Source organism: Acomys minous (genome assembly GCF_964271855.1).
Source record: "Acomys minous genome assembly, chromosome: 3".
Taxonomy (NCBI): domain Eukaryota; kingdom Metazoa; phylum Chordata; class Mammalia; order Rodentia; family Muridae; genus Acomys; species Acomys minous.
This window is the reverse complement of record NC_140485.1, coordinates 145,856,083-145,878,929: the sequence shown is the minus strand read 5'-3', so window position 1 is coordinate 145,878,929 and position 22,847 is coordinate 145,856,083. Positions and strand designations below refer to the sequence as shown.

Genomic DNA, 22,847 nt, shown 5'->3' with positions numbered 1-22,847 from the left:
GAGTATGAAGAACAAGGAGAACACTCCTTCATTGCTAGTGGCAGTGCAAATTTGCACAACCACTGTAGAAGTCAATATGATGGGTTCTTAGGAAATTGGGAACAGCTCTACTTCAAGACCTAGTCATACCACTCCTGGGCATATACCCAAAAGACCCTGCATGTAACAACAAGGATACCTGCTTAACTATGTTCATAGCAGCTTTATTTGTAATGGTCAGAAAATGGAAAAAACCTACAAGTCCCTAAACTGAAGAATGGACAAAGAAAATGTGGTACATTACACCAGCTGTTAAAAAAAACAAAACAAAACAAAACAAGAAAACCATGCAATTTGCAGGCAAATGGATGGAACTAGAAAATCTTGCCCTGAATGTGGTAACCCAGACCCAGAAAGACACACATGGCATGTACTCTCTTATAAGTGGATATTAACCATTCACAATCTTAACCTGCATTTCTCAATATAATCTCAAACTGGAGCATTAAGAAACTTTGAAAAAAACATCTAGGAGTTTGGTTTCCACCCACAATAAATGAGTCAGAACTCCTGGAAAGACTAAGTCATGGTTAATCTTTAAAGAAACATTTTAAGAGATTTTCACACATAATAACAGATGAAAATTTCCACATTGGTGACAAATTCATTTTCATGCCATGTAGCAGTATCAGGAACTGACAGCTATATAGAGAATTACATGTAATACAAAGTCAAGCGTGTTCTCTGTGTAAGAACATTGTGGCACATTCACAGTCTGTGCCCGACACGCCAGGTGGGGAACCAGGTCATCGCATACCAGGTTCCGGATGTGACTACCTAGTCCTCTCATTTAAATGAATCAGAGTCTTCCCATGCTTCTCTGGATTTTATATCACAGGGTGCTCCTTGCATATTTCATAAAGCTGAGATTTTTACTGTAATTGTGTTAATACTGTTCCTGAGGGCTAATTGTAAGATTGAGTTGAGTTCTACACAATAATATTTTGAATTAATCTTGACACAGACATGAGAAAAATACAATCTCTCTCTCTCTCTCTCTCTCTCTCTCTCTCTCTCTCTCTCTCACACACACACACACACACACACACACACACACACACACATACACACACCATAAATATTTCCAAAAGGACTGTGTGTTTATCTTAAGCATAGCAAAGCAAAAATAATGAAAATTTTACCCTTGAAATTATCAAAGTATAGTAAAGTTTTATGACCTCAGAAGTGGAAAATCCTCTGTATCGCCAGCTCTGCTAGTTGTCTTTACTTAGTGTTTTGGCTCATTCAATATTCATGAGTTGATTTATTTACATTTTTACCTTATTAGTTTATAAGGGTGCTGAAAATGTTGAGAAAATTGTGTGGCCTATATTGTATGTTTGCACAATTCTTTGTACAAAATAATGTCTCAGAAAACATCAATCATATTTAGTTAATACTATTGAAATCTTTTTCTCTTTATAAATTCCATGCTGTTTTGTCTACTTCCTATTTCTGTTTAGGCAATAAGTTAATGCACAGACTATAAAGCAGAGGCTTGTCATATGCTATTGTCATGTCCATACCTCCACCACAAGTAGAACTACTAAATATATTGATAAATGCAGCATACAAGTGGAAGGATTAAAATTCAACCCCTAGTTGATGTAGCTTCTCTCTAATTTATATTATAGATAATTTCTCATAATTTATACATAATATTAGTTTGCCTTAAGGTATTTGATACTTATAATAACCCACGAGGTCAGTATTTTTGAGCCCATTTTGCAGGTGAGTAAACAGAGACTCGAGGAACCAAAACAGTTTGTCTCACATAGTTCAAATAATACTCATTAAAATTATAGTTATGACTAGAGTGTCACAGAATTTTTTTATCCCTATAGGTAAATAATTTTCTTACACAAGACTTTTTTAAGTTAGGTGAATGACAGCCATCACATTTACAAACCAAGGATTACGTGAATTTTACTATAACGGTAAAGGAGAAAGAAAATACAGTAGTTAAAGCATCATTTTTATTTTTTGTGCAAGACTGATCTGGAACAGTTTGTTACTTGTTCGCTGTTTATTTTGTATAGGTTCTAAGAGGATATGAATTTTATTTATATTAACAATCTTGCCCACTTTGAGAAAACATCACTTTGGAATAGATAACTTTCTTTATTCTAGTAATTTACCTCATTAGGGCTTCCTTTTATATTGATAATGAGCTACCCGCCCCTTTCAATAGGTGACCATTCCCAGCAGTTATTTACAATGAAGGCTTGCAAGTTTGTGAGATGTTGTCATATCCTGCAGGTGTTCAACATCTTAAGGTCAACATTTCAAAGAAACATCTAAATTTTATGCCCAGTAGAACTTGCATGTGTTTTCTCATGCCCTTGAAATAACTATGCATGGAGAAAACGCATGTGCAAGCCATATGGCAAGAAATGCCTATGACACTTCTGAGAATGTCTCCTACAAGGATCTGGCTTGCATAACAAAGAAATGACAGCTGAATCCTGTAAGGATTAAAATACTAGATTAAGACCAAACAATGGAATTATTTTTATAACAAAGGTACTCAAGGGCACCTAAATGATTCTTTCAGTCAGAATACTAGGTACAGAGACAGCAGTGTTAGCTCGTTTGGAAACTGTCAATTAAAGAATGTCCAAATGTGTCCTTTCCCTAAAATTATCTCAGGCAATAAGAATCCTCCAACAAAAACAAAGAAACAGAGTGGTAGTTGACTTAGGAAGCGTAGTTTTGGGATGGTGTGCTTGGTTCACTTTACTGGCTATGCACTTTCTCATTTGCCACAGGCTTTGCTACTTCTGGTTACATTAGACTGTCCAGTACACACATTAAGGTTGCCAGCTGAACCCTACCAGCATTTGAGTTAATAACTCCTGTGGGTGGGCCAGGCTTGCTGTAATAGTTACCTCCTTTGTGTCCTGTGCAATTTGCAACTAAATTAATTTGGGTCAAGTTTCTTACCCAGAGTAAATTAATCATGCCTTTAAAATTATACTTTATCTTCTTTGAACATTATGACATTTTTTAATGTTAAAATAGGTTCATTGTATGAGTCTTTAATAGCCAAGAAGCACTTAAAGAAATGTTCAACATCCTTAGTCATCAGGGAAATGCAAATCAAAATGACTCTGAGATTTCATCTTACATCTGTCAGAATGGCTAAGATCAAAAACTCAAGTGACAGCTCATGCTTCAGAGGATGAGGAACAAGGGGAAGACTCCTCCATTTCCGGTGGGAGTGCAAACTTGTACAACCACTTTGGAAATTGATCAGAATGTTTCTCAGAAAGTTGGGAGTAGTTCTACCTCAAGACCCAGCTATACCAATCCTGGGCATATACCCAACAGATGCTCAACGATACCACTAGGACACTGGCTCAACTATGTTCACAGCAGCTTTATCCGTAATAGGAAGAAACTGGAAACAGCCTAGATGTCCCTCAACTGAGAAATAGATAAAGAAACTGTGGTGTATTTACACAATGGATAATTACTCAACTGTTAAAAACAATGGCATCATGAAATTTGCAGGCAAATTGGTGGAACTACAAAAATATTATCCTGATTGAGGACCCAGAAAGACACACATTGTATGTACTCACTTATAAGTAGATATTAGCCATAAAGTACAGAATAACTATGCTACAATCCACAGACCCAAAGGAGTCAAGGAGGACCCATGGGAGGATGCTTGAATCTCATTGAGAAAGGGAAACAAAATAGACATTTGGTGTGAATGGAGGGAGGGAGCAGGGGGTAGGAAGGAGAACAGGAGAATCAAGTATACAGAGGAGCACGAACTGGACACAAGCTAGACATCTAGGACAGTAGAAACTCCCAGGAATCTTCGAGGGTGGCCCTAGCTAAGACTCCTAGCAATATGAGATATGGACCATGATAAACAGTCACCTCCTGTAACCAGACAAGACTTACAGTGAAGGGATGGGGACACCAACCCAGCCACAAAACCTTCAACTCATATTTTTTTCTGCCTTTAAGAGGTACATGAGTAAAGAAGCAGAAAGTGAGGGGAGGGCCAACCAATGACCGGCCCAACTTGAGTCCTGTGCCATGAGAGAGAGCCCACCTGACACTACTAATAATATTCTGGTATACTTACAGACAGGAGGCTGGCATATCTGTCATCTGAGTGGCTTTACCAACTAGCTGATGAAAACAGATGCAGAGACCAATAGCCAAACAATAGGGGAAGCTCAGGGAATCTTATGGATGATGATGAGGGAGGATTGAAGGGACCAGAGAGGTCAAGGACATCACAAGAAAACCTACAGAATCAACTCACCTGGGCCCATAGGAGCTCACTGAGACTGACCTACCAACCAGAGAGTATTCACGGGACGGACCTAGGCCCCTTACACATATGTAATAGATGTGCATCTTGGTCTTCATGTGGGACCTCTAACAGCAGGAGCAGGGCTGTCTCTTACTCTGTTGCCTGCCTTTGGACCCCTGTGCCCTAACTGGACTGCCTTGTCTAACCTCAATAGAAGAAGATGTGCTTAGTCCTTCTACAACCTGATATGCCAAGGAGGGTTGCTATCCATGGAAGGTCTCCCCTTCTCTGAGGAGAAAAGGAGGGGAGCACAGAGGAAAGGGAGGGAAGAGGGACTAAGAGGGTAGGAGGAAGGGGAAGTTCTGATTTGGATATAGAGTAAATTAATAAAAGAATATTACAGCTTGGGTCTGAAATATCCAGTCTCAGTTCCAATCCTGTGTGGTCTGAAGAGACACGGTGACCAAGGCAACACTTGAAAGGAAAGTATTTAATTGCTTAATTGGGGGATTGCTTACAGTTTCAGAGGGTGGGTGCATGATCATCATGGTGGGGGACAGATAGGCATTCATGGTGCTGCAGCAATAACTGAGAGCTTTACATCCTGATCTGCAGGCAGCAAGCAGCAAGACAGGGAGATGCTAGGCCTAACATGGGCTTTGGAAATCTTACAGCCTATGGCCAGCTGTACACTTCCTCTAACAAGGTCACACCTCCTAATCTTCCCCAAACAGCTCCTTTATAGGGCAACCAAACACTCAAACCTACGGGAGCCTTTGGGGGCCATTCTCACTCAAGCCGCCACATCTCCCCACAGGCTTATGTTAAGTCTTGGTCTGCAGCGTGTGGTGCTACTTTGAAGACTGGAGTTTTTAGGGAAATGTAACCTGGCTGGTGAGAGCAGGCTGTTAGGAGGCTTTTTGCTTGTAGTCCTGCCTCTGGTTATGGTCTCTCTCTCGGCTTTCAGGTCTGCTGTGGTGTCAACAAGTCACTCCTGTAGTCCTGTCTGCAAAGACAAGGCTGCACTGCCTTCTCTGCTATAAAGGGTTAAACCTCTTTGAAACCGAGAGTCCAAATAAATCTTCCCTTTTGTTGTTTCTATGGAGTCTTTTGTTACAGTTTAGCAAAATTTAGGGATCCAAAAATAGCAGGCTAATGAGATAAAGTTAGTGCAGAGGCAGGATGCAGAGCTTAGTCATACTGGAGGGGCCAAGTGGAGGGTGACAGGAGGCCTTCCCTAAGTGAGTTTCCTGTCTGCTGCCCCCTGGTGGTTTTAGGAGCTCTTCTCTGGCAGCTCTATTCCTGAGGTGAGTTATTTTTGTTTCTTCGAAACAAGACTGAAAGGCTGGAAGGCAGAGATTATCTCGTTTATCTGCGCATTCTTCTATGATCTTACACGGATCTGTGAATAAAGTGCAGTGACGCTGAGAGTGGATTGGAGATCTCCAAGCAAAACCCAGCCAAACAGAAAAACTTTTACCTAGAAACCAAAGAAAGGAGAAAATGTCCGCCGTTCTATTGTAGAAGTGTGGTAAGGAAGGCTCCTTTGAAAAGACACTGCAGCTCTACTTAGAAATGGAAAATAATTACTAATACAATTTTCTCCTCCTCCCCTTTACATACAAATCCCGTTCTTTGCCATGGTTCCATTTTTTATGAGAAGTCATTCCAATGCTGCCGAAGCCCAACATTAAAATATACTTCCTAAAATCCTTCTGAACAATAGAATTTAACTACCCTCTGCTCCTTTGTTGTACTTGAAGTTATTTGTTTCCTTGTTGATCAGGTTAAATCTCACGCACTGTACTGGTGACTTATATTTTGCCACTGAACACTGAAGCAATTCTTCAAAACCTTGACTGTGGCTATTATATCCCGCTTGCTTTCCTGTCTGAAGATCTCCCATTACACCTGGGAGTCCAACATTTTCATGCATATTGATGAGCCATTAAGTATTTTAGATTTTTACTAGAAATGTGTTTAAGCTATATAAAGTCAGAGAAGGCATCATGGACATTGAAAACTTAAAGTGTGCTTGTCTTGAAAGAAAAAACCAATGCGTTACATCATGATACCTTCATACGTGTGCACTATGTTCTTTGTTTACATTCACTATGTGGTCTAACACAATTCAGTGGTGTTCTCTAATGTTTTCCATGTCACTATTGCCTACCAATTCATTATTTATAAAAACATAAGTATAGTACATCAATCACTGACATTATTAAGTGTGTAATCTGGTTACCTATTATGCTTGGTTTGAGAGATGCATTTGACGTTTAAATAGCAGAATCAAGGAGTCCTCAGTGGAAAGCTATTGGAGCAGTTACTTTATGAAAGACTTAGTCATGGCTTTTTGGAGAAGAATTGTTGCAAAAGGAAGCAATAGCTGGAGGAAAGGCCACGGGACACAACCAGGGAGGCCTGGGATCCCCACTGTACCGACAATAAGAAGGTCTCCATGTTACCCTGCCACTAGCTGAGGAGGGACTAGCATTTCATAGTGGCAGAGAGAGGGAGAGAGAGTCAGAGTCAGAGTTTTGTTATGTTTTTAATCATTAGACTTCTTGTAGGTTGGCTACACACCAAAGCAGGCCTAAACCCCAAGACACAAATTACTTTCTTTTATCAGGAAGGAAAAAGAAATAAGAAAGAAATCATCTCAAAGTTGGGTAGGACAGGATGAAGGGATAGAAAATGTGGTTAAAGGAAGTGCAAAGGGGTTGGATATGTTCAAAATATGTCATATGAAAATCTAAAAGTATTAATTAAAATTTATTTTAAAAGGAATCCCATTGCATCTAAAACACTGTCAGTTACAGAGAAAGGGAGAAAGAAGTGGAAACAGGTGGGATGAGTGTGCACATGGCAGGTTATGTAGACTATTGGAGATTAAGTTTGAAATATTTTTGCAAGTTTTCTTGTGGGTAATGAGTGTTTGGTTTTAATTTCTAAAACATTAAAGCAGAAGGCAAACCATTAGGAAAGAGGAGTGGGATTGAGGGACTGAAGGAACAAGAGGAGACATCAAAGCATCAAAGCCAATTTGCATACGTATATGAGAAAAGCCACAGTGAACCATTTTATACAATTAATGCACACTGATGAAAACTTATAAAATTGTCATGTTTACTTAGATAAAATTGAAACCATTAAGTTTTGACCGTGGGTTGTCATCAAACATTTGATCACAAGCAAATGTGACTTCACTATAAAGAGACCACTACGTCTGTTGCATTGAGAGTGGGCAGTGCGAGAAGGCTGGAAAAATGGTATTTTAATAGTGAAATATTATTATACAATAAAAGTTAATGGTGGCACAAACAGACAAGTTGAAGACTAGATGGTGAGAAATAAGTGGGATGTTTATTTGGAAATTAGAATTGCCATATGGATAATATATTAAATTTATATAATTTTATTGGGCCAGCCAAGTTTATATTCGGGTTCTTGATCCAAGTAAGTAAAATCTGGCACTGGTTGAAATGGGAAGGTTGGTAAACAACATAGTTTTTTTTGGGGGGGGGAAGAATTAGAAATACAATACTAAGTATGCAGGGTTGAGGTGCTCAGTAGACACACGATTTTAAATAGAAGAGTAGACCTGTAGACATACACCTTCAGGGGACAGGGGACAGTCTGAGACAATGACTGACGGTTATACTAGTTACTCCTCTGCAAAAGTGACGTAAAGAAGGAAGAACTTGTGCAGTCCTAATTCTGGAATATAATCCATCGTGGCAGACCAGTAATGGCAACAGGGCTTGAGGCATGGCATCTGTAGTCAGTAAGCAAAGAGTGATGAGTGCTTAGTTTACCTTCTACTTTTCACTCAGTCTAGAGCATTGGAAGAGTGGGTCATTGAGTCTACACCTTGTTAAGCTGGCATTAGTATTAACCATCTCTGTAATCGCTACAATTTTCTCACTCATCTTTCCATGCATCTTTCTATGTCTGAACTCTACTTCAGCTTATTAGTGTTCCCTTCAACAATATCTCATACACAGTTGATCCACATGCAGTCATTCTTGGTTCAGTTACCTCACAAAGGATTTTGTGTACTTGGTGTGTGACTTTATTTGTTCATGACTTCTCTGTTGTTTTATGGAGTTAATAACTTCATAGATTACATATTAAATGTGCTTATTTTAATGCCCTTTCATATTGGTCTACTTGCTTCAGCTTTTTAGATATGAATTTTGACTACAACATCTTGAGCTGTGTTATTGTTATTCTGCCTCATAGGCTCTGCTATTTCATCTACAAATTCACCTTCCATGAACATTTTTTGTTTAAGAGTCTTTGAGGGCTAGTGTGGTACAGTTGTACTTGTGCCTTAGTTTTTTACCCAGTTTTTGCCCAGCTTCTGTGTCAGTATTTTCCTTAAACTAAGCTTCTCGTCCTGAACAATGCTTGAATTTGGGCTCGATACCTGTAAGCTGGTAGACTTGGTGTGCTAATTTTGTGAGAGGAAATCTGTCTTTACACTTCATTTAATTCACTTTATAAATCTTTCCTTGGATCAGTAAACAGTCTCTCTCTCTCTCTCTCTCTCTCTCTCTCTCTCTCTCTCTCTCTCTCTCTCTCTCTCTCTATCTCTCTCTCTCTGCTATAGGTCCAAGATTTTCCTTGTTTTTGATTCTTCGGGAAACCCAGGGTAAGCCCACTTGTGTGAATTTGTAGTTTTTATGCAAGATTGGATGTAGAATGAGAGATGTTCCCTGGGAAATAATGTGCCAATGCTGATTGATATAGCTCTTTTTGCTTCTTATGAGCTGGAGTCTAAAAATTATAATCTCTTCCTGAGAAAGAATTACACAAACATAGCAGAGAAAGTGAGGTGAGTGTGGAAGAACAACAACAAGCAAGCGTGGGGGACAAGTGTACATTATAATATAGATGTATGTCAATGTTGGCATGTTATTTGGATGTTATTAAAAAGATACTACATAAAGACTTTAAATGTAAAAGTGTTTGGGGAAACAACTTCAAGAGTGATTGAGTAGGGAGCTTAGCAAATACTTTCCATGAAAAGCAGTAATAAAATTGCAAAATTACCAACACCAACAAATTTACTGGACTCTGAAAATTGACTAATGGATTCAGCAAATTACAAAGCATTTATTCAAGAAAAACTGCTGGTGCTTGGTAGCCTCCCTAAGAATCTGTTGCCTTTTAATATGTGTCTGTTCTCATCCTGCATTCAAAGTCTTGCCTTTCAGCTCCAGCAAAGATTATTCAGGAAAAATCCAGATTTCTAAGTTTAAATTCCAAATATCAAACATGAATATGCATGGGTAAATGAGTTTAGAATTGATTCAAGCTGTAAAGTCCTTTTACTATCTTCCCAATTTGTACATCATAATATGCTAAAAGCATAGAGGATATAAAAATATTCAAATTTAACTGAATTTATCTTGATGCTACCAGATTGCAAAGGATAACTAACAAAACTCCTACTCTTTAAAGATCTGTTTTAAAAGTAGTATATATCTGTGCATATACAAGCTTGGCAACTAAATCATCTTTGGAGAAAATGACTACCTGATAGTGGTCAAGTGGGTGTTATTACTTCAGTGTTTTCTTTTTTCAGCCTTAATCAGGCACAATAGAGTGTTCTGAGAATTTTTCGCAGGTAATATGGTTGAGTGGGAATAAGACAATATCTACTCTCACTTGGTCTAAGGTCCCAACAACAAACCCAAGTTTCAGTCCTCCAAAGATCCCCTGGTGAATTAGTGAGGGGCTTCAGTGTTACTTATAAAGCACACTAAAGCAGCCACACTATAGAGTCTTCTCTCAGCATAGATGTTGCCTTCCTCATGGCTGCATAAATGGAGTCCCCTTGTCCTAGTCTTCCCATCCTATGTTTGAGTCCCAGCCTTCAGACACTGAGGCCATATGCAATTAGAACAGGAATGGATACTGGCTGAGGAGCTGAATACTCAGGTAAGTGGCCAATGGCCCTCAGCTTCTCCCTTTATGAAGGGATTATACAGACAATGTATAATCCTGCCCAGCTATAAAGATCTTTTGCACAAAGACATAATAAGTCTTGTGAAGATGGCAGCAGTTCTATCTGGAGGATAACGCTGTGCAACGTAAGGGTTCCGGGAATTTGGTATTTTCTCCTAAGCAATAGCGGGTAATTCTTTTGTACCTGATCGTACCAATGCGCCCAGCTAGAAAACTGGCTGGCTGCAGTCTTTAGCTTAACAAAACATGGTTTTTTTAGTGCCTTTCTCTGTAGGGGACATGTGTTCATAACATGGTGACCCTGTTACTCTATAGTATTTGTAATATGTAATTATTGCTCAATTATTATTATTTTTCCTGGTAATGACATTTGGAAGGGATTGTTCACAAGTTTCTTCCATGTAGCTTTCAAGATACATTTTAACTCCTTTACCTCCTCCATATGCTCATATTATTTCTTTGGGTTAAATAGCAGTATATCTCTAGAAATTGTGTTACTTTATCAACTTTATCGAGTATACTCTTAGTTAATGTTCCTTAAAGACTATTTCTTTTCATGTCTGTTTTTTTCTGGTGTTTGTTTAGTTGTTGTTGGTGGTGGTGGTGGTGATCATGGTGGTGTGTGTAGCATTAGGTGTTCTGGAACTTGCTGTGTAGACCAAACTGGCTTTGAACTCACAGAAATCTACCATAATTTTTGGACCATAAGACACACTTTCCCCCCCAAAAGTAGGGGGAAAATTAGGGTGCACCTTATGGTCCGATTACTGTTTTTCTTGTTTAACTGTTCTAAAAACTGGATGCATCTTAGGTCCAAAAATACTGTAACCTTTCTCTGCCTCCTAGTACTGGGGTTAAAGGTATAAGCCACCACATCTGGATCCATGTCTTTTTTTTAAAGTATGGATCTCTAATCAGGCTGGGCTATGCCTTGTAATACCACATCTGAATTATGACTGAGCATTTTATTATTTTATTTAAATTTTTATTTATTTATTTATTTACTTTACATCCTAAACATAGCTCTCTCTCTCTTTCCTGTCCTCCTAGATCTATTCTTCTACCCTTTCCCCCATTTCCTCCTTTGCCTCTTCTTCTCAGAACAGGGAGCCTCTCTGTATCGACCAATCCCAGTGCATGGAAGTTACATCAGGACTGAGTGTATCCTATTCCACTGAGGCCAGGCTAGGGGAAAGAGATCCAAAAGCAGGCAGCAGAGATCACGCCAGAAACAGCCCCTGCTCCACCTGCTAGGGCAGCCACATGAAGACCAAGCTGCCCGTCGGCTCCATATGTGTCAGCCCTACGTCCAGACTATGCATGGTCTTTGTTTGGTGCTTCTGTTTTGTAAGCTTCTGTGGGCCTAGGTTAGTCGACCCTGTCGGTCTTCTTGTGGAGTTCTTGTCTCCTCCGGGTACTTCAACACTCCCGCAAGACTCCCCTTTCTCAGCCGGGCGTGGTGGCGCTCGCCTTTAATCCCAGCACTCGGGAGGCAGAGGCAGGCAGATCACTGTGAGTTCGAGGCCAGCCTGGTCTACAGAGCGAGTCCAGGACAGCCAAGGCTACACAGAGAAACCCTGTCTCAAAAGACCAAAAAAAAAAAAAAAAAAAAGACTCCCCTTTCTCTGGTTTATTTACCATAATTGCAACTTTAAGATAATGAGGCTAAGACCATGAATTTCATTGTCAAATATTCTAGACTAAGCTATAAACATAGAAAGTACATTGATGCCAGCAACAGAAGCGGAACGAAACACTTAACACTAAAGACAGAGTTTTATTTGTTCTGCCATCTTTCTACACACTCTCAGACAAGTTAAAACTAACTTATCAGGTTCAAGAGGATAGCAACAGTATCAAATGTACCCTAATTATTTCTTAGGAATTTTGGAAAGCAATGTAATAATCAATGTGAAATAAATTCTTAAACTGTAAACATAATGAATTCATTTGTGATGTTTCCTGTCATTGAGACAGGATGAAAGGTTTGGTGTAGTATCATAATATTTATCACTTTTATTATAGAAGCATTAAGTATAGATTTTTTGTGTACCATCTATCTATTTATTATCTTTCATCTATCTTTCTATTTATCATCTGTCCATCATCTCTATTACATCATCTACATATCTTTAATCTATTATCTAATTTCTATCATCTGTATGTCAGCTATCTGTTGTCTATTATTTATATAGCAATTATTTATCTGTGAATATATGAGGTTAAAGCATATTGGTTCCACAATGTGGAGTGAACAATGTTCCCAGATGCAAACTCTTACATCTTGTGTATGTTCTGGTGTGTATTGCTGGTGAAGAAAGCCAGTGCCTACTCCTGCAGTGAGGCCTTGAGAAATGAAAGAGAGGTGGATTTTCTGCCCTGAATACAGACAGAAAGTGGTCACTACCTATAACATCCGTGCACCAATGGATTGGCTGCTTTTTTAGTTTCATACTTCTCACCTGGGTGAAACTTCTAATGACTTTTTCCACTAAATATCACTTGGTCAGATAGCCTAAATTCACTAGAAGACAAAGTAGGGTGCATGCTTCAACTTATAAACATAGACAAGGAATTTCTGAACAGCAGTATGGAAAAATAAGAGCAGCAGTTGACCAGCGGGGCATCATGCAACAACTAAAAAGCTGCTAGAAGCAAAGGAGACATCAGAGAAGTGAGGAGGAAGCCTGTGGACTAGAAAAAACTTGAGCAACTAAACATCTAACAGAGGAATTATGTGTAGAATAAACAAAGAACTAAAACAACCACAAACAAAACAAAACAAAAATCCAGAACACTACAAAAACAAATAGTCCAATTGAAAAAAAAAATGGAGTGCAATATTGAACAGAGAGTTCGCAGAAGAATAGAGCAGGAATGAACTTGACTGAGCAACTGTGGAGTTGGCGTCACGTGCCTTGGGCATATGCCAGGAAGCGTTAGGGCAGGGTCATATGGTAGATCTATTTTTAGCTCTTTGAGAATTATCCAACTGATCTCCATATTGGCCACCCAGACTGCGACAGTAAATAAGGTTTCCTCTTCCCCCATGTCCTCGGCTGCATTTGTCATCAGTGGGTTTCTTGATCTTAGACATTCTGATGGGTGCAAGATAACTTCTCAAAGTAGCTTTAATGTGCATTTCTCGAATTGTTGTGGATGATGAGAACTTTCTGAAATATCTCTTAGCCATTTTTCTTTTAACTTGTATTTCAGTCACATCCCCTTTTTCTTTGTCCTCCCGTGAGGACAGGAAAGAGAAGAACTTAAGAGCAGTAGAGTAGAGTTGAGGTGGTAGAGTGGGATACAGTGGAGAGTTAGTGGAGAAGACAGTACAGTCGGGTGGAGGTGTGGTCAGTCAGTTGACAGCGACAGCGGAGTCAGTTGAGAGGGGGTGCAATTACAGTTCGGTTCAGCTGAGTGGAGCTGAGTTCGGGGCAAGTTCAGTTGAGTGAGTGCAGCGCAGTGGAGTTGAGTACATTAATGAGTTTGTGCAGAGGCAGCTGAAGCCAAAGAATTAGAAGGAACCAGAAGATTAGAACAAATTTCCAGAGTTAGTTTGAGGCCAAGCAGAAGAATCAAGTGAGGAGTCAAGAGAAGCCAGATTGAATTCATCAGCTGGGCAAGGAGTCTGAGCCAGGACAGCAGAGTTAAAATGGCCAGCGAGAGTTCAGAAAGAACTGGAAGGAGTGAGCCTTCAAGATGACAAACACAAAAGACGATATCTCTTGCCATTTTGTTTCACCTAAAGCATAACTTCCCATGTATTTACCATCAATAACTTTCCATCAGTCTGTCTGTTGGGCAGAAATTCTTTGATTCATTGATTAATCCCTTTGCATGTTTGCTTTAAAAATTTCATCTTCTTCCATGAATTTCACACTGTATGTTATGGCTTTAATTGCAAATGGTATTGAGTAGCATTTCAGCGTTGCAATTCTTCATAAAGTAATTTGGTTAAATAATATATGAAATGGGCTATGTTTTGCCAATTGGTCAGTGAGACTACTTTTGCATATTTAAAAACCCTTATGTAAATCTGACTAGTCAAAGTCTTACTTTTGGTTCCGCTGATGTTTTTGCATGTGGCCTTTTAGTGGCATGTTGTTGTAGTTATTTGTTATGTTGCTTTTCTGTTAGTGTTCAAGTTTGTTTATTTTCTGGTCATTTTTTGCTTTGGGAGTTTTCTAGAATTCATGTAAATATATTCATAAGCAATTATATTTCTTTATAAATTTTAGGACACATTTATTAAGTTACTTTAAGATCAATTGCATTACTGGAATGAAGTTGTTAGTTAGAAAAGAATTTTATTTTCTTAGTTTTAGTTGTTCTTATCCAAAATCATCTATTCTCCATTATTTCCTTTGTGCCATTCAAAAAAAAATCAGCAGTTTGATGAGGTGGTTGCCATTAGGTTTTATTACTACTAATAAAATGTTATTTTTTGTTTTATTATATTTCAAATTATATTATTTTTATAGAGCTAAAACATTAAAAAGTTTATTCTGCTTTTACTAAGCATCATATTAAAGTTTCTTATTGATACTAATGAGTGTTTAATTTATTCTGCTGATTTTTATATCTAGATGAACTTTACCTTATAATTTTTATAGCATTTATTTATTTTAATATAATTTTTATATTAGCAGCAAAATCAGTAATAAGTATATTCTTGTGAATTCCTGCCTGATTTTGAGGATTCTTTATTCTTTATATTTAATAAGTTCACTAAATATAGTTTTTACTTTATTCTGTATTACAGATTCAAATCTATTTATTGCTTCCTAAGAGGTTTTTGTCCTAAATAAATTCTTAATGTTGAAAATTACCTTTGTGTCACTATTATCTTTCAGTTCATTAATGTAGTAAATATCATTCTTAAATGTTCTAATGTTGACATACAGGCTCCAAGAATGTTATATTGCATTCATTTTAGAGTTCTTACAGATATGTTCACAAGTAAAATATGCCAATGACTACTTTTAGATGCTTTCCTTATTAGATTTATCTTGGTAATTGTACAGGCTTTATTAAATCAACTTGTCATTATCTTTTACCACATTCAGAAATAAATTTTATTAGATAAGACATAGCAGTCTAGTGAAGAACTCAAACACCAACAACAGTAACAAATATTTATATGTATAATTCATCTAACAGATTTATCTTTGTATACCATTGAAACAGCATAAATTGTGGTAAATAGCACTACCAATTTTACTGTTAAGAAAACTGAAATAGAAAATGTTAAATAAATTTACTTTTTAAAACCTTTTTATTTTAAAAGACCTAAAAGCTTTCAATGGCATGTTACAATTTATCTATAATTAAGGGACATGTTTTATTTTTAAAAATGAGTATTTGGTTGCAAAAGCTTTTTAAAAATCTTCTTTTTGGCATTGATGACTGAACCCAGAGCCTTACACATACTGGGAAGTAAATTATGTCCTGAGCACCCTCCGCTCTTTCCTATTTTTAAATTATTTTGGAGATAGAGCTCACGAATCTCCCCAACGCTGTCCTTGAATTCACTGTGCACACAGGGCTTGTACTTACAACCTCCTGCTTCAGTCTCTCACGTCTGTGGGTGGACAACTTGGCTTGGCTACGAAAGCAGTGTTAATACCTTCTATGCTTGTTGATTTCGGAAGCAAGAATGTCCCCTAGAAAATGGAACCAGAATCTACGAACACACTGAGGATGTTTGTGCGGTGTCCATGACAATGTAGCAAGACAGCATGGGTCTGGGATTTATTTAAAAAAGGGAACAAAACCAAAAGTGAGTTCAGATCAGTGTTATAATCTTCTGTGATTCTTAACCCATGCATTGTGAACCAAAGATTACAACGATAACATTCAATGTATCCCAAAGCTGCACAGGAAAAAGGAAAAAGCATTTACACTCACTAAACCAAAACTGAAATTTTAGCACATTCGTCCACTGTGAGAGCAAACACCAAACACTGAACTATTTACAGCCTTGGTTAATTCTTTTGGAGCAGAAATTAGAGATTTTAAATTTCTGTTTTAGTTATTACATATATTTCAAAATAACATTGGCTTTCATTGCTTATTTGACAGTAAAATTTCAGACCCTTCCTTCCTTCCTTCCTTCCTTCCTTCCTTCCTTCCTTCCTTCTTTTGTAACCCTATCCTAGTACTGGAAGGATAGTTTGGTAAAAAGGAAAAAAAATTGTCCAGTTAAGTCCCTGTCTCAGCCATTATGTGGCGATTTCATGTAGATCACCTTCATACATGTATGTATTCTAGGAAGCGTCTACTGTATTAGGTTTCCCTACTACCCTCCAGTTCCCCTCCATCTTAACAGTCTCCCCTGTGTCCCCTCCGCACTCTGTGCTCCAGTCCAGTCCTCCTCACTCCCCCACACTGATGTTCTATTTCTATTTCCTATCAGCATTCATCTGTTCCCCGCAGCCTCTTACGCTACTGCCCAACCTCTGTGGTTCTACAGGTTCCTAGCGTGGATATCATTGACTTAACAGCTAGTAAGCACATATTTACCATATTTATCTTTCTGAATCAGGGATACCTGACTCAAGATGATCTTTCTCCTAGTCCAGTTTATTTGCCTGAAAATTCCATGATGTCATGTTTTAAGTTGCTGAGTAATACTCCATTGTATAGATATACCATAATTTCTTTATCTATTTTGTTTGAGGGACATCTAGGTTGTTTCCAATTTGTGGATATTATGAAGAGAGCAGGAATGAATATCATTTAATAAGTGTGTGTGTGTGGTAGGGTGAAGCATCCTTTGGGCATATGCCCAACAGCGGTAGAGCTGATATCATATTCTTATAGACATTGTTGAATTAATAAAAATGAAAATATGGATTTAAACCAGGTCCTGCTTGCATTTATTTTACATGCTTTTATGATTGAGTTCATATACTTCTAACTATAGACAGGCTGAAATTATCTGAGTACAATATTTATCCTCTAAATCTTTGATCCGTACTGTTTCCAGTAGCTCTTGGAATCTAGCAATCTATTTGATCATATAAGAAGATATTTGTCTTCCTAGTCTTTCTAAGTCTCACTTCTGAGGTTAATTTACTCCACCTTTATTACATTTATTTGTTTTTAATTTCTTTCAATGAATGATTGTAATATTTTATACTTGCACTCATTCTCTGGTCTGATTAGCCATCTGATATTTATTTCCCCACAATATTAGGTTAATAAATGTGTGATACACATTTCAGCCTTAGTCATATGGCTTGCCCCAGTGTTGCCAAGTTTTTGGACTTGATTGTGATAATCTTCCCAAATGATTTCTTGGTTGGAAATATTCAACATTTTAAATATATACTACTGTTTAAATTTAGAAATAAAACATTGTGAAAATAAAGAACTGTAATATAATAAGAAGAGGTATTTGGTTTTTACAAAATTTGTTGAGACGGTTTTGCCTAAACCATCTGGGCTTAATGTCTGAGTTCAGAGTTACATCACTGACAGGAAGAAACAGGAAATGAGCTGAGCAGCATCTGTTTTCCACCTTAGACACGTTCATCTGTTGGATTCTATACTTTGCAGCTGTTTTCCCGCTTACTTTACAAACTGGTTCTCACACATTCCTTGAACGTCAGCAGTGCTGGATGGTGACAAGGGCTCCCCACCCTCCTGGGACAGTCTTTTGTTCACAGTCACCTAAGACATCATTACAACAGATGGACAAATACCATTACATTCTCTGTAGTTATCACATGACTGGAATGCACGACATACAATATGTTGTGGACCATGAACCACAGCAATAGGAACAGAATGGACCTTCATTTGAGTGAACTAGAAACTCTTAACAATGCTAACATTCTCCTATGGATTTTACTTCTGTGCTTTGACTTTTTAGTGTTAATTTTTTTTAAAAAATGCATGTTTTTATGTATGTATAGTGGGGCAGGGTGTGTACACGTGTCACATACGTGTATGGAGATCAGAGGTTTACTTGCTGGAATCAGGTCTTTCCTCCCATCATGCCAGGTCTGGGTATTAAAATCAGGATTTTTGGCCTTAGAGCAAATGCCTTTACCTGCTGAGTCATCTCTGTAACCTTATTTTGGTGCTATTTTCTTTTTCCTTCTTTCTTTCTTCTTTTTTTAAAATAAAAATTATATTTACTTAGAAGCACTTAGAATGTCAACAAAACAGCCACTTTTTTTTTTCAATTACAGAGTGGTATTTAGTTAACAGAACAATTATCTTCATATGAGCTACATCACAGACAACTGGAGATGAAGAGAAGAAAGAAAGAAAGAAAGAAAGAAAGAAAGAAAGGGAAAGGAAAGGAAAGGAAAGGAAAGGAAAGGAAAAAGAAACAAAACCAAAAATATCCAGGCCAAGCCATTAGTGAGACCCAAAAGCAAACTCCAAGCCGGAGGATCCGATCTCAGACTAAATCACGGACCCGAGGGTGCCCGAGCCCTCTCCGCTCTCTTTCCCCATCTCATAGGTATTTTACTTCTCCTTTACAAGTTCCACATAATAGACAAAGGGCTTTTTTTAAAATAACATGTTATCTTTTCTGGAAACGACCATGTAATCATTTTAAACAACACAAATGTGTACATACATGAGACTGAAGTTTCTGCAGCCTGTAAATGCCTCTTTAGGTTAAAAAAAATCAAAAAACAAAAAACAAATATACTGACAATTCAACTGTAACTTTTAGAAAAATGCCAGTTTCCTTACCAAACCTAGGCATCCTCGGAACAGGGACCTATCATCCACGATGGTAAGGAGCTCAAGCCATGGGAAGCCAAGAGCAGCTCACCACACGAGCGCCGACCCTGCCCTATCCAGCGCCTTGTCAAAGGGCTCCTTAACCTCATCTCAGGAAGACAGCATCACCCTAGGACAGGAGCAGCAAATATGCTCTTTTCTATGCAGTGCTCTGCCTGCTTGTAACACCTGCAGGCCAGAAGAGGGAACCAGATTGCATTATAGATGGTTGCGAGACACCATGTGGTTGCTGGGAATTGAACTCAGGACCTCTGGAAGAGCAGTCAATTCTCTTAATCTCTGAACCATCTCTCCAGCCCCTGAGTGTCTTAAACAGTAATTCACACCCTGCAAGCAGCTCAGGAACTCCATGCAACCATCTTTTTTTGTTTGTTTGCTTTTTGTTTTTCTTCAAGGCAGAGTTTCTCTGTGTAGTCCTGGCTGTCCTGGACTCACTTTGTAGACGAGGCTGGCCTAGAACTCATAGAGATCCTCCTGTCACTGTCTCCTGAGTGCTGGGATTAAAGATGTGCGTCACCATGCCTGGCTGTGTACCATTTTTTATTCTGTTCCCTTCAGCTCAAGAGAGGGAACCAGGTCTTCCTAATTCACTCTAGGTGCCTGGGACAACAAAGTATTTCACCTGAAGAGAGATGTAAGCAATGCTATTTGATAAGAGTATAAATAAGGAAAAGGCAAGTTATCATAAAGGGAAAGTGTGCTCTACCACACTAAACTATCAGACCAATGCACAACACACTGCAAAACTGTAGTACAATACGGCCAAACACAATGTTCAAATATTCAACTGCTCAAGTACGTAAAGACCATCTTCTGAAAGACAAACTGGGCTCTCATTCTGTAGCTATGTTTGTGTAACTTTAAAAAACGCTGTCCCTCAACAAGGTCTGACACTGATCTTGACACTTGTTAGGAATTTGACAGGAGACAGTAACAGCTCAGCAGTCCGCTTTTGAGGTCTCCCCGCGCTCATCTTCAGCAGTCATCTGAGGACTGGGCATCGTCTTCGTCCCTCACTTCTCCCTGAAGACTCCCATTCCGGATTGTAGCTCTGCATTTAATATTCAGCCTCTCGGCTAGTTTCTGTGCTGCGAACTTTGCCTGCATCTCCTCAGAATTCTGCATCTGTTTTTTTCTGCAGGGCCAGGGACTCTTCTATAGACAGCAGCTGTGCAGGTAGGTGGTGGAGCAGAAGGAGGCGCGCTGCTGTGGTGTCATCAAGATGCTGCCTGTTTCGCTGCTCTTCTAAGGAAGCAGGAGACTGACCCCTTCTGACAAGGACTTGGTGAGTCACTCTGCTGTGTGGGTAGCACATTGGTCTTAAACTTAGGAGAGGGGCCGCTGGGTTTCTGGCTCGCGTTTCTAGCACGTCCATGCAATGTGGCTTCTTAAGTCTCGCTCTGGAGGCCTGGAAGGTCGTCAGTGCTAGTGTTTTCTTCTGAGGGTTCAGTCTGGTCCAAGATTGTGGTCTTTTGCAATTTATTGATAAACCGACTGTCAATGCTGTTGGAAATATCTCCCACTTGACCTGACATGGCGCTCTGGGGAAGATGTTGGCTCACTTCAGACGAGGGTGCCCTGGCTCTGCTGCTGGGAGCTGGGCCTGTGCTCACCGAACAACAAGGCTCCACAGTCTCCTCCTTCCCTCTGTGAGTGGGATGCGCAGGGCCCGGGGTTTCTGAGGTTGCTTTAGAGGATTTAATGTCTGCAGAGGAACATCCAGGAACTGATGGCGAAGTATCATGCATCAGGTCAGAATTCTGGGCCTTGTCTATGTCAGTATCAGCTCCTGTGGTTGCTCTTTGCCTTAGCTTAGAGTCTACACTAACAGGGTCAAAGAGTTCACTTCTTCCTCCAACCTCTTCACGTTCTGCAAGGGCAGCTTTCAGGTTGGCTATGGCCTCTGAGACCTTTTTACTTTTGTCAGGCAACCTGCAAATGAAGTTTTCATGGCATAAAAGTCTCTCCTGGTGCCTCAACCTCTCCAGCAGCTCTGCCGAACTCTGCCGCCCCAAGTTCTCGGGAGCTGGGGATTCGAAGCACCTGGTCGGCTAGCGTGTGTCCTGTCGTGCACCTGGTCGGCTAGCGTGTGTCCTGTCGTGCACCTGGTCGGCTAGCGTGTGTCCTGTCGTGCACCTGGTCGGCTAGCGTGTGTCCTGTCGTGCACCTGGTCGGCTAGCGTGTGTCCTGTCGTGCACCTGGTCGGCTAGCGTGTGTCCTGTCGTGCACCTGGTCGGCTAGCGTGTGTCCTGTCGTGCACCTGGTCGGCTAGCGTGTGTCCTGTCGTGCACCTGGTCGGCTAGCGTGTGTCCTGTCCTGCACCGGCTGTGGCAGGGTTCCGGGCAGGGCCCACGGTGGGTGGGTGGAAGGGAGTCGCCATTTCCCCTGGAAGAGCAGGGATTCTTCAAGCTGCAGGGAGCTTTATTGAAATGCCGGGAACGGACAGGCTCCCCTTCCCCCTCCATTCTTTAAAGACTCTGACTGACTTTCAAAGCACTGTTTGCTATTCCACACGGAGTACTGTAGACCTGAGTGTGCAAAGGGGTGGATAGAAAGCGTACAAGAAGAGACTTGATACCCTATGAACATATACAGGGGGAGGTAATCCCCCTCAGGAACAGTCATAGGGGAGGGGAATAAGGGGAAATGGGAGGGAGGGAAGAATGGGAGGATACAAGGGATGGGATAACCATTGAGATGTAACAAGAATAAATTAATAAAGGAGAAAAAAAAAAGAAAGAAAGAAAGCATACAAGACCAAGATCCTATTTTTGATTGGAGTTGAGGTTTTATAGGGAAAAAAAAAGGAACAAATGTGGGCATATGGACTCTTAGATAAAGAGTCGCAGTTAAGAAATCCTCAGAGTTAAGAAATCCTCAGATAGAGAAGAGTTTAAAATATAGGGCATTACTTCATGAGAAATGCTGAGTAACCCCTTTACAGGCCTTGCCTTGGGATTCTGGAAGAGCCAAAGTTACTAAGAATATTTTATTTGTCCTTTTTACATATAACAGTCATGAATATCACCCTATAAACCTAACATGTATAGACTTCTGCCAATACACTTGATTGCCTTGGAAAAACAGTCAAGACACCAGCAACCCTGATGGTGTCTGTCCTGCCAACTCATTTGCAGAGGAGCTACCATGCTCCTCAGAGGGTGGATACTTGCTTTTCAAGGACTGGGCAGTCATTACTGACAATGAGAAGAAAAGGCTATTAGCCAGAGAATTGTTTTTCTCAACAACTTTAGTCCTTTTCTGAATTGTGAGTAGCTTTTGAATTGGGGAGGCAGTTGAGAGCTGAGTTATACATTAGAGAAATTAATAAATCACAAGCATGCATTAATTCATGAAAATTACAACATGAATAAATACAGTAGGGAAATCTTTAAATGATACTAAAAAGGCATAATTTGAATAGGAAAAAATAATGTTTAGAACATAGTTAAATATTAGAATGGACAGTTCTTTTTTCTCTGGAAAATATATATTCTTACCTATAAGAAATATTTTATGATTGGACATAAAATGTGGAAATATGATTGATAGGAGGTTCTTTAATATTTATCTCGGTGAGTGATCAGATTTTGTTTCAGGCAGCTCACACTGGTGATAACAGCCAGTGAAAATAATAACTTGGTATCAAAATTATATATAGCACCACATAACATATATGGCTCTATATATTAAAAAGTATGTATTGGAGGCATTAGTGGTGGGAATGGATGGAGCAGGTATTCATCAGGGAAAAGTGACATGATTTCATGACAAATGGGATCCTAAG

General features: G+C 39.3%; 1 pseudogene across 1 annotated transcript; it reads right to left on the bottom strand.

Annotated features, from left to right (window-relative positions):
* Positions 1 to 19,857: 19,857 nt before the first annotated feature.
* Positions 19,858 to 20,898, bottom strand: LOC311593877 (DNA-directed RNA polymerase II subunit GRINL1A-like; annotated as a pseudogene). Its single transcript has one exon. The product of its transcript is annotated as a DNA-directed RNA polymerase II subunit GRINL1A-like (transcript).
* Positions 20,899 to 22,847: the final 1,949 nt, after the last annotated feature.